This window comes from Solenopsis invicta, chromosome 11, assembly GCF_016802725.1.
Source record: "Solenopsis invicta isolate M01_SB chromosome 11, UNIL_Sinv_3.0, whole genome shotgun sequence".
NCBI classification, from domain to species: Eukaryota; Metazoa; Arthropoda; class Insecta; order Hymenoptera; family Formicidae; genus Solenopsis; species Solenopsis invicta.
This window is the reverse complement of record NC_052674.1, coordinates 11699693-11716935: the sequence shown is the minus strand read 5'-3', so window position 1 is coordinate 11716935 and position 17243 is coordinate 11699693. Positions and strand designations below refer to the sequence as shown.

Here is a 17243-nt window from a genome sequence, read left to right as displayed (position 1 = left end):
GGAAATAATTTTTTCATTTTTTTATTTTTTCTCCTTTCATCATTTTTTAAGTATTGCTTCTTATTTATTTTACAATGCACCGACGCACCATCTTCACTAAAGGCTTGTTTTCTATTCCTGCACTAGACTACACTGGAACATTCTTTCTTGCTTTCACTAACTTTCAAATATATATCCATTTTATTTTAAGTGTACACTAATTCAGGGAGTTCAGGAACAGAAAACAAACGGTATATTTCACATAAAATCTCTCGAATTACGTACGTCTTTCGAAATCACGCGTACTACAAACGGTACAAACTGCAATTCTTTCAGAGAAAAGGACACAACGAACATATAGCAGAGTGGGACAAAGATGCAATCATAACAGTTGTAGTAACCTGATATTATCAAACATTTAATTTTTCGAAGTTGGTACACCTGGGGTCTGAGCGGTATCCGAAGCGAAAAAGGAGCGTGGTTTGCGGATTTTGCACACACCATGTAATACTTCCACCATGGACTGCACCCTCATTCTTTTGCTTTCTTATTTCTTTCCATAAAAGAGAAAAAATGATTGGCTACCTCGCCACGAGTAACGCGTTGACGCGTGCTGTGTGCATTGAGCATAACCTTCTGTCCATATGATACTAGAGGTTTGTTTGCGTCTCATGCTCCAAGAGCAATTGGATCACTTGAATCACTTTTATCACCAATCACAAGAGCGGCCCTATTCTTGAAATCATGCGATTAATTTTCGTATACGAAAATGGCAAAATAACCAATAGAAGAATATCATTAAATAATTCCAGTGGCTATTCTGCCACTTTAGGGCCACTTGCATCAACGCCGATTAACTTAATCGGCTGATTTTTTTATCGGAATTGACCAATCGCATTTGTTGTTAAGTAAAATTGACCAATCACGGTTGACACTTAATTGGCAGTTAAGTTAATCGGCGTTGGTGCAAGTGGTCCTTAGGCCCGGTTTCACAACTTTCAGATTAACCCGAGTTTAGCTGAACGTCCGTCAAAATTGACGCCGGCGTTAAACCTGTATGGCGTTCCACAACTCATTTTTAACCATAGGTTACGTAACTCTATACCCTATTTACTGAAACTCAGAATATATGCTTCTTTCTCCTTAAACGTAAATTGTGATTGGTTAGTTAAAATTTTGAAAAAAAAGAGGGAAAAGCATGCCGATGTAGCCCATTTTACAATAGCCGTAACATAAAGCCATAAAGTTCTAAGGTATATATTATAGTTGAGAGCTTGTTTGTGACCGCATACACGTTCGGACGTTTTCGCCCGTTACTGATATATTTTTCTTGTCGATTATATCTCAATCGGTCTGCCGACAATGATCACTGTCTTTCTGTATTTTATTATTGCATTTATTTTTGCATCATAGTCAAATCGTTCATTTCCTGTTCATCGTTTCCTGTTCATTTATAGTTACTGGGTATCACTTAAAAGGATAAGAAGAAGAATTGTTGTAAGAGCTCGTAAACGGCTGAAGAACTTTTACTTTTGTTCAATAAAAGTTATATATTAGGTGTTGGAATTAATTCGTAGCGTTTTACAGGGGTAGCGTATCCATCTCTTACCCGAAAGATGGGAAAAAGTTGTGGCAAGCGATGGAAAATATTTTTAGTAATATATTTTTATATTTAAACTTAGAATAAATCGTTGTTTCTCTCTAAAAAAACGCTACGAATTAATTCCAACACCTAATAATTTACTATTTACTTTAAACAAAAGTTGACATATGTAAAGTTCGTTTTTATGCTAATACAATTCTGTGATTGGTTTATTTTACAACTATTCATCAAAACAATCTTAAATATAATATAACAACGAACTATGAATATTGATTGAATAATGAAGATTAAAAACTATATTATAAATTAAAAAGTAACTATTAAATTCGTTATCGTTACTAGACTGTAGCTACGTTACCGTTACAGTTACAAAAAATAAAAATTAACGCCGTTACTAATTTGTTACAAAAAAAAGTAACTATAACGATAATGCCGTTACAAATAACTCGTTACTTCCAATCCCTGCTTACAACATATGAGAAATTTCAATTTTTTGAAAGGCTTTTGTGAACATTTTATATATTTATGTATACAATAAATGCAATTTTCTATTTTTATTGATTTCATATTAATACTTAATCTTTTTATAGGTGTAGTTAATGCCAAAGATAATGGAAAGATTAATAGTATCGCAGAGATTAAGAAACACATTACAAGATGGTTTCAACACGCTGGTGATAAGATGCAATATTACTTAAAAAAACAAGCCAACATTCTATAACATATGATTAATATTTTTATATACAGATTTTTATCTTTTTATGTTTATTGTACAGTGTTACTGTTATGTGATAAGATGCGGTATTACTAAAAAAAGGCACAATAACTATGACATGACTAATATTTTTATATAATATTTTTATATATTTTTATATATGTGTGTATTTTTTTGTTTATTGTGCAATGTTACTGTGATGTACGTACTGTTATTTATTCTACGATAGTACAATAAGTATTTCAAAAAATGACAATAATTCTGACTGAGTAATATTTTAAGATATAGTCATTTTTATTTTTAGTTCATTGTGCAATATTAATTTTATACGCTATATTTATATGTGAAAGTTCAATTATGTATTTATAAAAACCGAGTCAATAATTCTAAGTAACATTTTGATATATAAATATATTTTTAGTTTATCCAGTTTATTGATTTAAAGTATGTATAATGAATTCTATTAAAATTATATTTACGACAAAATTTATTATCTCTTTAATTTAATGCAAATTCCTTATACAAATTAATTATGACGTGACGAAAAAAATATTAATGTCATTAATTACTATAAGGAAAAAACTATAATGAGTAATTACTACTAAAATAATTACGTACATCTATATAATATAAGTGATTATTATGAACTAACAGTTTTATTGTCTTACAAACAGTTTTTTTGCGTTCAAAACGTGTTTTCCAAAACGTGATATCCGATGTATGCTTAGGTTTAGGTTCTATTATAAATTGGTGTAGTAAAGTTTAAATAAGCCGATAGACCATGGGATGATTACAATCGAATGCGAGGAGAATAATTGACTATAATGGTTGATTAACTTTTTAAGATTTAATTACTGCATTATCAAGGCTGGGCAAAAAGTACTTCAAGTACAAAATACAAAATATTGACAATCTTAATATTTAAATTATAAAATACAAAATATTGGAAATCTTTTGATTTGAAATACAAAGTACAACTTATATTTTGTATTTTAAATCAATATTGCCAGTATTTTGTATTGTAATTCAAATACTATACTAATATTTTGAACTGTGTATTTGAAATACACCCAGCCCTACAAAATATCTTCAAGGCGTCTTTTAAAGATATCTTAAAGAGATCTAAAAGATATCTTCAAGACATCTTTAAAATATCATAAAGATATCTTAAAGATGTCTTAAAGATGTCTTAAAGATATCTTCAAGATGTCTTTAAGATATCGTTAAAATGTCTGAAAGATATCTTTAAGATATCTTAAAGATATCTTCAAGATGTTTTTAAGATATCGTAAAGAAGTCTTAAAGATATTTTCAAGATATCGAAAAGATGTCTAAAACTGTTGCGTAAGACTTCTAAAAGACTTCTAAGAGATGTCTTTACGACAATTATTAAGATATCTTACAAGACATGCAAGACATCTTTAAGAAGTCTTTAAGATGTCTTTTTGTCTATCTGGGATCATGAAATCTGCATTACACAATATTTGATTCGTCAATGATCGGTAACGAAAAAGTAGTAATACAAGCTATATTATGGAAGACTTTTGTGTTTATTTTACAATAAAGATATATGATATTACGATATGGAATACGCGATTAAACTTAGGCGTAGTTGTATTTACAAAATATAAAATAAGTCTATTACGTTCGTCACAACGGTTCTTAACGTCGAATAATAATTTTTAAATTTTACAATCCTAATAACTAGATCACTACGTACAGCACAGAAAATTGCAGCAATATTCCAGCAATGTTGTAATACTACGGAGACATTGCAGAAACATAAATTAACAATATGCCTGCAATATATCAGGAATATGACATTAATATTGCGTAAACATTGCAATATTATAATTTTTCAAGTATAAAGTAATAGCAATAAGAAGCCAAAGCAGAATATTCGCGTATAAAGTAAAAACAGTAAAAGTAATATAACTTTCTTGAATGAAAAAATTTTTAATTCTAAACAATATTTATATATTAAATATTAAAACCCAAATAAATTTATACTTAAAAATGTTATCACAAAAGTGTAATTTTTGCTAGTTAAATAAAAAATTACTTTGAATTTAAAGTACTTACGAGTACTTCACAATATTCAAATTGATTATTGCGCTCGTGCCTCTAAGGGTTGTCACTGCACACCGAAATAACACACCGTGCGAACGTGCGGCGGGTGCGTTTCTTTATGCGCATTCTTCATACGCGCTTTCACATTAAAGAATGGCGAGGGGTGAAGAGGGGGGGGGGGAAGAAGGTAGTTGATTTATTTATCTGTTTTCGTCCAATACTTTGTTCAAGATTATCTCTTAATACCATAAACATGATATGAATGTATACTCTGTGTAAAAAAATATCCGGAATTATTAATTGAAACACAGAAAAATTAATTTATCTATCAAAATTTATTTTGTCGCCTTTAAAGTAAGCTCCATCGAGTGCAACACACCACCGCTTGACCCAATCCTCGTTCGTTGGTTGATTGAGCTTCTTTAGCGAATTTTTTTTTTATGGCCTCAATTGACTCAAAACGCCTTCCTCGAAATAGTAATTTTAGCTTCGGAAATAGGAAAAAGTTACACGGGGCTATATCAATACGGTGTATATGAGTATAGTGCTTGGTCGATGACATTCGTTGAGCTAAAAACTTTTGTACACGTGTATTTCTAGACTAAAATAAACGTGAAAATAAATGTGACTTTTGTGAAGCAGGAAAGCGCGACACAGATATAGAGATTAAAATAAATAAAATATAAATTATTTAGATGATTATTTATATTAAAAGTATTTTAAAGATTTTAATTAGAAATTAAATGTATAATAAATTGTGCTATACAAATATATATTTGTATAGCATTTATTTCAATTAACTATCAGTCAAAACCTTACACATTTTTATGTATCATATGAGAATAATTATTAATTATTTATATTACTAATCAGTTAAATCCCTACCTATTTTAAATTATTTTTATTTGGTATTTATATTTATTAATTTTTAGTAACTAGTCATTTAAAAACACCTTTAAAATATTTCTTGAATAGTAAAAAATAACACAAGTAAAATTTGCGCCGAACACGTTATGACATGTCTTTTTCAATATTTACCGTGCCTTTATGGTACGGAAATCCTAAGATTTACCAAGTGAATGGTGGTAAAAGTTTGAAATAAACGATGATCACAGAACTGTTCAGACTTTTACCATTAAGAGTTGGTAAATCTTAGGTTTTACTGGAAAATCTTAAGATTTACCGTAGTTCGGGCTTTTACAGTAACATGTACACCTTTTATCAGAAGAGTGCGCCTTAATTATGACTACTGACTCCATGTAATTTATATGGAGTGAAGTCGTAAATCACCTCTTATGACTTAAAATAAAAGGTGTATACAACCATTAATAAACACCCTATATGTCGATTAGACAATAATAACATCCGATCCGCGATAACAAAAGTTGTGATAACTGCATACACGCCTAAGCTCGTAAAATTGTTTTGACCGTCTTGCGTGACAAATCGATAAACGGTATCAGCGACACCGATTTATTCTTATAAGATGTGTATATACGCTGAATCACATACGACAGTGTACAATAATAGCATAAATGTTGCAACGACGTTTATGTAACGCAGCGTTTTGCGTTTTGTCGTATAAATTGCGTTCGGTAATATCTAAGCAACCAGAAATGTCCCGATTCAATTATACCTTACATATACAACGTCGTACTATTTCCAACATTTTTGCGATGTTTGCGAAACTTGCATACAACGCTAGGGAAACGTTGTACAGTTTACGCACATTTTATGTGCAATCGATTAATCAACGATTATCGTTTTACGTGGCGTCACATAATACTCTAGCAGTGCTGTCAGCTACTTGCAACTTTCGGCCGGATTTTTCGACGCACGCCTATTGCTCCCCTCCCGCCGCTCGCGCCTTAGAAACGATGCTGACGGACGGCGTAAATAAGGAGCGCGACACATTGTCTCAGGACCGTGCGTAATAAAAAAGATATAAGATCATGAGTCATAAAACAGTCTAATTATTTAATGTTTTATAATTCTACAAAAGTTATTGAAATTTTTTTTTGATATTTTAATAATTACATTTAAGTAATATTTTATTATTACATAATTAAATAATTATTATTATACCATTATTAGGTATATTATAACGTATGTGTACTGTAAAATTAAAATTTGTGCAATTTATTTATTATTTAAAATTCAAAGTTTTTAAAGTACTTTTTGAATTACATAAACCAATATCATTGAAAAGGTACTTTAAAAACTTTGAATTTTAAATAATAAATAAATTGCTCAAATTTTAATTTTACAGTACACATACGTTATAATGTACGTAATAATAGTATAATAATAATTATTTAATTATGTAATAATAAAATATTACTTAAATGTAATTATTAAAATATAAAAAAAAAATTTCAATAACTTTTGTAGAATTATAAGACATTAAATAATTAGATGGTTTTATGATTCTTATAACTTTTGTATTACGCACGGTCCTGAGATGAGCCGCGCTCCTTAGTTACGCCTATAATACGCATAAAATGATTAAACACAACATTAAATTCGAAGTGATATCTACCCATATGCGAAGTAATCTATAGAAGTACAACAATTCTCTATACAGTTTTTATTGATAATATTTTTTTTCTAACACTTCATAGTTATGTTCGATTTTGATATTAACAATTTTGTAATTTTGAGTAGAACTACGTTCTATGCAAATGGTTGTCCCCACGTTTTACCGTAGGAGTTGACTTACCGACTTGCACTTGTAGTTCACTAAACGCTCCTTAGATGGCAGATGCTTTGGCACAGGACCGAGTTACACGTACATATAGGCCCCTGGTGAAATTGTTCTCAAATTTTTTTTGTATTATTTTTCAGAACATGTGTATAATTTTTTATAAAACGTTATAAAATCTAAAAAGTTAAAAAAGTATTTTTTTTAAATTGTGAAATGAGAAATCTCAGAATATTTCAGAATTCACATGTATGAAAAGTTCTAAGAAAAGATGTAGACTTTTTAAGTATTTCTAATTGTAAGTATTTCCGAAAAATGTTCCAATTCGTATAAAAATTATGAGAAAATTTAACCAGGGATATTTTCGGGAAAAATATAAAAAATTTTTTATAATTATGGAATTGTTTTGGAAAATTATAAATTTTTTATTTTTTGTTGAAAAAAAATGTAAAAGAATATTAGACAATCTAAAGAATTTCACATAATTTCACATGCGATTATTCTGAGAAACTATGAAATTTATTATTTCATATTATTTGGGAAAAGTGTTAAGAAATATTAGATAATCTAAACAATTTTTCAAAATTTATAATAGGATTGTTCTGATCGAGATATTATATTTTACGTTTCAATGAAAAAAATGTAAGAAAATTTGGAAAAGATTTTTCATAATTTCACATAATTACTTACAAATTGTTAACATGAAAAATTATGAGAATTTTATAAAAAATTATGAGAAAAGTTTTTACTGGGGAAAGTTGTGCATGGTTAGTTATATTACATTTATTACTAACCATGCACAGCTTTCCCTAGTAAAAACTTTTCACATAATTTTTTATAAAATTCTCATAATTTTTTATGTTAACAATTCGCAAGTAATTATATGAACTTACGAAAAATTTTTTTCAAATTTTCTCTCATTTTTTTCACCGAAACGTAAAATATAATATCTTGATCAGAACGAGCCTATTATAAATTCTAAAAAATTGTTCAGATTATCTAATATTTCTTAACACTTTTCCCAAATAATATAAAATAATAAATTTTATAGTTTCTCAGAATGATTGCATGTGAAATTATGTGAAATTCTTTAGATTGTCTAATATTTTCTTACATTTTTTTTCAACAAGAAATAAAAAATTTGTAACTTTTTAAAACAATTCCATACTTATAAAAAATTTTTTATATTTTATCATACTTTTCTCGAAAACATCCCTGGTTAAAGTTTTTCTCATAATTTTTATACAAATTGGAACATTTTTCAAAAATACTTACAAGTAGAAATACTTAAAAAGTCTACATCTTTTCTTAGAACTTTTCATACATGTGAATTCTGAAATATTCTGAGATTTCTCATTTTACAATTTATAAAAAATATTTTTTTAACTTTTTAGATTTTATAACGTTTTATAAAAAATTATACATTTTATAAAAAATTATACATGTTCTGAGAAATGATACGAAAAAAATCTGAGAAAAAGTTTCACCAGGTCTTATATGTACGTGTAACTCGGTCCTGTGCCGAAGCATCTGCCATCTAAGCGTTTAGTGAACTACAAGTGCAAGTCGGTAAGTCAACTCCTACGGTAAAACGTGGGGACAACTATTATCATACACTCTGATATATATTTCAGGAATTGGTAGGGGAAAGTAGGGTTATTGTACGCACTGGGTAATTGTACGCTTCGTGGTTTGGCACCTTCCCGATGAATAGAAATTATATCACGACGATATTTGTAGGCTGAAGGCATTTTTTAAATATATAACCATACGTTATATCATTTAAAAACGTAGTTAATTGAAAAAATAAGAAAAAGTAAAATCATGATTTTTCTTGCGATTTTGGCGTTCAGAAAATAAGGCAATAAGTTCGTATTTTTACTTTAGTCATTTAATTTTGTTATACTTAACAAAAGTACGTTTTTCCCTGCGTTCTTTGAGCTATTGTTTATTAAATTTAATTAAATAGTCATCAAGTAATTGTTTTTTTATCAAATCAAGTTCGCCGTCGACAATTTTACGCATCCATCTTGAAAGGCGTGAGACCACGTGAGATCAACTATAGTCCCACTAGTACAGTGTAGTGCAGTGTAGTGTAGTTAAAAGAATGGGCTATAACCTCATTTTTCCTCCGCGTCCATTTATCCAACCGCACGTACAATTACCCAAGGCCCGAGAAATTTTTTCGTTTAACCACTTGCTTCTTTTTGCTGAATATAGCATTACCAAATAAAAAATTGTTCAATATGACAATACATAATGATAAAAAAATGTTTAAAGTTTCTATTTCTGTACTCGTATCGATTTCAACTTTAAAAATCACTTCACTGCGATAAATTTCCCTTAGGTGCGTGCAATTTACCTACTTTCCCCTATTTATGATATTTTAAGAGAAATGTTTATAAGAAATATATAAATGTTATAATTTAACAAAATTTACTCATTGAATGTTATTAATTATTATACTCGTATATTAAAAAAATAAAAGTTTTATGATATAGGTACAGGATGTTTTCTAAAAAGTGGACTTCACTGCAGCAACAGATATGAGTCACTAAACAAAAAAAAATTTATATAAACATGTCTTATCTGATTTTGTTTTACAGTGCAGTCATTTTTATGCTTCAGTAATGTGCAATTACTCTTCATAAATATAGACGGTTATTTGAGCATTTTCTACCTTTGTTCTATATTTATTTTCTACGAAGAAAATTAGCGCACTTTATATAAAAAAACTGTATATAAATACAAATACATGTTAAATTGTATCTTTGTAATAATTGTATTATTTGAGGAGTTGTTTAATACATGTAATGAGATTTAAGTTAATATTACTATTCTTTTAATAAACTTAACGTGACTTTTAACAGACACAAATATATTTTAGGAACATTGAAAGAAAAACAAAGAATATTAGAAAAGTGAAATAGCAATAAGAGAAATAAAAATAAATAAATATTATCACGATGTGTCAGCAAAGAAGCAGTACATTTGGGTCACGCATTATACGCGGAATTACGCATTTTCCCCTCGAAAAATTTTTATGTTGTACATACATGTCGTTTATGTTCATGAGCAGAAATTATAAAAATTACAGTTAAGAAATTGTGCGGCCAACGTTACATTATTAGCCCACTTATTGTAGAAATAGCAACGAACTATCGGGAACTCAAGAGATCGTCAACACAACATCTGCATAAAACATTTTGCCATGTCAAAGTATTTTTGCAAATTCTTTCAACTTATCTGAGTTTAATCCTCCGAATTATGATTACAATTACGTTTTGAACAAATTTTGGGATCAGAATTCTTTTAATACAGATTTCTATAACGAAAACTATAATTCAGATGATGTCACTTCAATCGACCTTGATTATGTACGTACGTCATACAAATATCGATGCACATGGCAACATATCGATGACACAATAAATGCAGATGCAATTTTTAGACGACTAATCGTAATGGTTTTCATTTTTCTCCGTGCATACATATTTTTTTTACAAGCACACATCCCTCATAGAACTCCGTCCGCTGTAGTTGAATTTTCATATACGATTCTTTTGGCAAATTTAAAATGAAATAGTGGCTACTTTAGTTGCGTTTCAGTTTAATATTCCATCACGCAATTTATTAAAAAGGCTCTGAAGAAGTAAATCAAACTGAATAAATGCCGTGAGAACCAACACAAGATGTTTATGTGAGAATTAATGTAATTGACAAACAATTATTAGACGTTTTGATCCTCTGGTTTGGATCATCCTTATTGTTAGTGTAAACTTATTATTCCACATGCGATGATAATCAGGCTTGTGTAACGCAGGTACAAAAATGGATAGTCGAAAATGATGCAGTACAATTTTAGTCAGTGTGACCATTCAAAAAACTTGCCACACAATGACACAGATCGCAATGTATCCCACTGCAATTGTACTGCATTATTTTTAATTGACAATTTTTGTACCTGTGCTACATAAGCCTGATTATCGTCGCATGTGAAATAATAAGTTTATACTGAAGATGATCCAAATCAGAGGATTAAAACATCTAATAATTGTTTGTCAATTACACTAATTCTCTCATGAACATCTTGTGTTGACTCTCACGGCATTTATTCATAGTTACATTTATTTTTATATAATACTTTTATGTAACATTTATACACGCATTTTTAAGTAGATATATTAAAATTCATGTATTTAAAAAACTTTAGCTCTTACAAAATTCTTATAATCTTTCGAAGTTAATACCTAGAAACAAATAAAAGAGAGACTAATACACATCAATATTGTTTACATTTTGACATTTACAAATGTGTGTGAAGTTGGCCCCGCACTTTTTGAATTTTATATTTTCTTTTTTAATTGTGCTGAATTGTGCTACGTTTGTGCTAATTTGTGCTGCAATTTGCATCAAATAAAATGAAGTATTTTTTTTGTAAATAAAAAACCAAATTTTTGCCAGCCCCGCACTTTCAAACTTTGTATTTTTTCTAATTATACTGCTTTGGGCTACGTTTGTGTTGACTTGTGCCATAAGAAAAAAGTTGATAACTCAAACAAAAATTACAAAAAAGAAATTAATAATATTAATTACCAGCTCCGCACTTTTTCGCGACACAGTTCAAATATAAATATATGAAATATAAATAATTTGCAATAGTTGTAATATTTAAAGAAATATAGATATTCTGGGAGTTATGGTTTTATATTGAGGTATAGCTGAAGTAAAAACAAGAGATAATGACCTCTAAAAGCTTAAATATTGATAAAAATTAATAAAAAAGAGGAGGAGTAAGTAAAAAATTTTACATTTTTGAAATTTCTTTAGTTATGCCGGATTGTGCTAGAGTAGCACAACAACTATTCTTAATGACAACATTTCTGCAGAGCAACATACTTTGCAGTACAGACAAATTTATGGAGCAGACGTTAGGAAGTTACTATCAATATAAACAGAATTAAAAAGAAAAAAAAATTAGATCAACCTTTTATTCAGATACATTACTTCTTTTTGTATTATTACAATTTTCCGACTACCAATCATTGGAAATGGACTACCAAACGTCAGTAAGCAACCACCAAACGAATGCTTACTGTTATAATTTCTTATGCAGTCTGCAAAGCCAAATTTTATAAAAGGGGGGCCAACTTCACGCAAGTATGTCTTTTTTTTTATATTATTAATTATAATTTCGACTATCAATCGTCGGGAATGGACTACCAAATTCCACCAAACGACCACCAATCGAATAGTAATGATCGTTACTAGATTTTTAATAGTGGGGGGGCCAACTTCACGCAGCTCGAGCAGTGCCAAATGATACGCATAGGCACCTGCTGAAAAATTATTCTCACATTACTTTTACATAATTTTTCAGAATATCTGTATAATTTTATAGTTTTTTCAGATTTTTTTATAAGAATTAGATTATTTTTCATAAATACTTTGAATGTCTACATCTTTTATCAAAATTTTTAAATTTGTTAACTATGAAGTATCTTAAAATTTCTATTATTTTTTGTTCTATAATTTTAGATTAATTGTTAGAAAATGTAAAATAGTTAAAATTTTATAAAAATTGTAAGATGAGAAATCTCAGAACATTTTGGAATACACACGTATGAAAAGTTTAAAGAGAAAATGTACACTTTCCAAGTAATTCTAATTATTTCCGAAAAATGTTCCAATAAAAAGTTATTTAAAATTCTTCAAATTTTCTAACACTTTCTTAAATCTTTCTCTAACAAAAAATGAAAAATACCATAATTTCTCAGAACATATGAGAATTTTTCATATTTTTCCCGAAAACATCCCTGATAAAATTTTTTCTCGTAATTACTTTTTATACGAATTGAAACATTTTTCGGAAATAATAAGAATTACTCGGAAAGTGTACATTTTCTCTTTGAACTTTTCATCCTACAATTTTTATAAAAAATGCTTTTAACTATTTTACATTTTATAACATTTTATCTGAAATTATAGAAGAAAAAATAATAAAAATTTTAGGATACTTCATAGTTAACACATTTAAAAATTTAAAGAAAGATGCAGACATTCAAAGTGTTTATGAAAAGTAATCCAATTTTTATAAAAAAATCTGAAAAACTATACAAATCTATAAAATTATACAGATATTCTGAAAAATTATATAAAGAAAAATTATATAAAGAAAAATCTAAGAAAAGCTTTTTAGCAGGGGCCTGTACGTATCATTCGGCACTGCTCGCGACGCGCGCGCGCGTACCGGCCAAAGCAGCTATCATCTAACAAGCGCTTAGTGTATTACAAGTTTTGTCGGTATAAATGCTCTCAAGGTAAAACGCTATAACATTCATTAATAATTCCCCTGTACAATAGACTGATATACATATAATAGACAAAAAAAACTTTTGCTATGTTTCTCAGTGCACATGCATATTCATAAAATTGAATATATTATTTATGTAATTGATACATATTTAACAAAGATATCATAGCCCATTTCAAAATTAGAATAAATAGAGGAATAATTTCACTGATTAACCACATCAGAGTTCCTGATTATTGATTCTCTCAGCAAGAGAATTATTAATGTAAATTTGAGAACAAGATTAAGTAAGAATTAATTCGAAACATACAGCTATAAGCTTAAATAATTAAATATTTTTTAAGATTTTTATCTTTTAAATTACTTGGTTTTATATTTCAAAATTTATCATTTTTTTACAATTTTTTCAAAGTTTTTTGTTTACGATTTGCATAAAACATTTTTATAAGTTGCAAAAAAATATTTTCTGCATTCTGGAAACATTTCTGCGTAAAATGCCGTAAAGCTGACTTTGCTATCATTTTTTCTTTAGCCAGAAAAAATTCATAAAGAAGTCAAGTTTTTTTCAAAAAAAGTTTTTTGCGATTATTTAAAAAATACTGAGTGATGGAAAAAAACGGACAACGTAGTCGTATTCAACGCATCAGAATCCTATAGAAACATCATTCAAAGTTTAAAGCACAAGAACCACCCTTCCCTAATTTTGTAGACCTGTGTAATTCTAATTTTCCGAAAAATGTATGATCAATATTTGACTTATTATTTGCCATTTTCTTTGTTATAGATAATTCGTATATATTTATCTAGTTCTCTTATCTACAGTTCTCTTTTTTTTTGATCAAATTTGTAAATACCGTTTTGCGCTATAATTAAATACGTACATACAGTACGCTTAGGTACATATCTAGCATAGGAAACAGGTGTAGAAAGATATTAACTTTAGATACAATAACCTTTTGAATATCACTGCAATGGTCTCCTCCTACAAATTATACGTACCTATAAAAAATATCATTATTTTTTAACATAGCAAAAGTTTCAAACAAACTTCAAGATGGTCGTTTTGAAATAAAACTACCTTTTATTTGATAATCCATACACGGAAAAAAAACTTACTTGTTTCGAGCAAATACAATTTCTTAAATTAAAATTTCTAAATCCAAAGAAATAATCATTTTGAAGTAACAAATTTGTTTTGTTTCTATGAAATATTATCTTCAAAGCAAATAATTTATCAATGAAGAAATATTTCATTGGAACAAAAACATAACTGTTTGGCAGTAGAAAATTTTTTTATTAAAACTAGTACCTCTAATTACTTGAATCTGACTCTTGTTAATAAGTAAACATTTTCCTTCAATGTATGACATGAATACTAAAAATAATTTATTAATATATTGTATCAATTAAGATATATATATATATATATATAAACAATAATTTTTTGTTCAAAGTACAAATTTTACTTAAGTGAAGCAAATTTAGATTTTAAAGATTACTATGAGACAAAAATTTCAAGTAAAATTTTTGTTTTAATGCAAAAAATATATTTCTAGAAATGATAAATTTATCTTTCTCTCTCTTTTCTAATCATGATTCTAATATTAAGAAATTAACATTAATTGAAAACTTTTATCTCAAAAAATTATATTTTTGTTCTTTCATCACTTCTACATGTTTTAGGTAAAATGTTTTATTAATAACATAATTTTCAATAATTAACAAAAAAATATAATTAATATATACTTATATAAAGTGTCATTGTCTAAAAAGAATATATTTACGTAAAAGTATATTTTTTTTAATGAAAATAAATTTATTTCATTTTTTTAAATGATTATTGTTTTATATAAATAAAATATTCTGTTATAAGTATAATCGAATTAATAATTATCTTAAAAAAATTAATAATAATTTTATTTTACATAATCATATTTTTTACACACGTTTTTTTATTGTTAATTAATAATTTTGTAACATGTTTGCTCAATTGTCAACTTCTGTACTTCACGTACATAATTATATTAAGAAAAAAATTATGCCAGTTAATGTTTATAAAACTATACATGAAACTGTTATTCCACAATAATCCGAATGCGTTTGATATTTATTATTTATTATTCATATGATGCTCATAATCGGTTCGACTCAAACGTGCTAACAATACTTCGTTTCGGATCATAAGGCCCATCATACAAGATTTTCCCGTAACACGTTATGTTGCGTTAAATATGTACGTCATCTTAAACTTTATTCAAAGCACAAAGAAAATCGTAAAATAACATAAGTTGACACACTTACGCTACGTTACGATTTTCTCTGTGCGTTGAATAAAGTTTAAGATTACATATGTACTTAAAGCAATATAATGCGTTACTGAAATGCTTGTGCGGTAGGCGTAAGGAAGAGATTCGATTCTCAATTGTTGAGACTCGCATTCATTTCTTTGCCATGCTGCTGTACTGGCAAGCGCCACGCGCCATAGCTCGCGCAGGCTTGACGAGAGCAGCACCAAAGTAACAATTGAACTCAACCAAAAATCTTTCTTGTGGTCCGAAACGGAAGCATTGTTAGAACGAATCAAATTGATCTGAGTGTTATCGGCATTAATAATGTATCACAGGCTGTGAGTGTGTTTCAAACTGCAATAAACTGGGCATAAAACGTGATAAATGTGATTCGGCAGTGAACTGCTTCTCCCGTGAATTCGCTTAATTGCTTCCCGGCTTAAGAAACAATAGTGACAAGACACCATTTCAAGAATTTTTCAATTGTTGCAATAATGGCTGACGAAAAAATAAAAACAATTTTGAAAGAACTGAAAATTGAAAATCTTACAGACGTCTTTGAAAGTAAGTAGAAAGATTTTTGTACTGTTACGTGTCTTATTTATATAAAATATTTTCTTTATAATAAAAACCTACAATATATACCTAAAATATGAAAATTGCAATAAGCAATACATATTTTTTTTCTATAATACACATTTTCTGTTTTAAATAAACATTGCTTTAAATACTATCTTTTTCAGAAAATAAAATTAAAGAAGAGGATTTACAATATTTAACTGAAGAGCTTATTGCACAATTAATTGAATCTATAGCACCAAGAGCACGTTTTTTAAACTACTGGAAAAAAAATTACATTAAGGACAACATTTTAACCGATTCTGTGCATAACTTAGAAAATCCATCTAAAAAGAGAAACATATGTTTTATAATTTTATTTATGATGCCAGTGATTACGACAAAATATTTTAATCAAGTAATTTTTAAAAATAACAATTATGTCCTAGATCTAACTTTTTTCAAATATTATAATACTGAAAGGTTATAATTAATATGCTAAATTAGTATAAAAAAGTAGTAACTTGATTACAAAAGATTATATAAATAAAATTTATTTTTATAATTAAATCATTAATGATAGCGCAACTATATCTGAGACTTTAAATGAACAAACAGATTCAGACAAAGAAAATTGTATAGAACGTCAGCAAGCTTTTTCGAGTGAATCACAATTTATAATTCTGACTATGCCATCTATAAGAAAATTGCTTCAAAAAGAAAGTGCTGAACAACGTATAATAAAAATGTATGATAAAAACGGCGAATTTACTGAAAAAAATCGCAATAAAATGTGTGACATTCTTATTTCGTATCTTGAAAATAAACATGCAAGGTAAAATGTTTATTTTTTTAAATATATATTATCTATGCTCTTTCTTAAAATTTTATAATATTTACACTTAATAATAATACATTTTATTATTATAGGAGAAGCAACGAAATTTGTAATAAAATTAGCAATGTTATTGTCAAAGATTTTCCAACAGAATGTCTAAATACATATTTTGTGCCTC

At 28.0% G+C, this 17243-nt stretch overlaps 1 protein-coding gene across 2 annotated transcripts in view; it reads right to left on the bottom strand.

Moving 5' to 3' along the window:
• LOC105200603 overlaps positions 1-17243 on the bottom strand; it is a 40729-nt gene that overhangs the window by 11259 nt on the left and 12227 nt on the right. Inside the window, exon 1 of one of the 2 annotated variants that reach the window (XM_039454729.1) lies at positions 4380-4495. The exons of the other annotated variant lie outside the window; for it this stretch is intronic. The gene's annotated coding sequence lies outside the window, so the exon portion shown is untranslated. Of the gene's footprint in view, positions 1-4379; positions 4496-17243 lie in introns of those variants that run through there. 2 annotated transcript variants of the gene reach the window in all.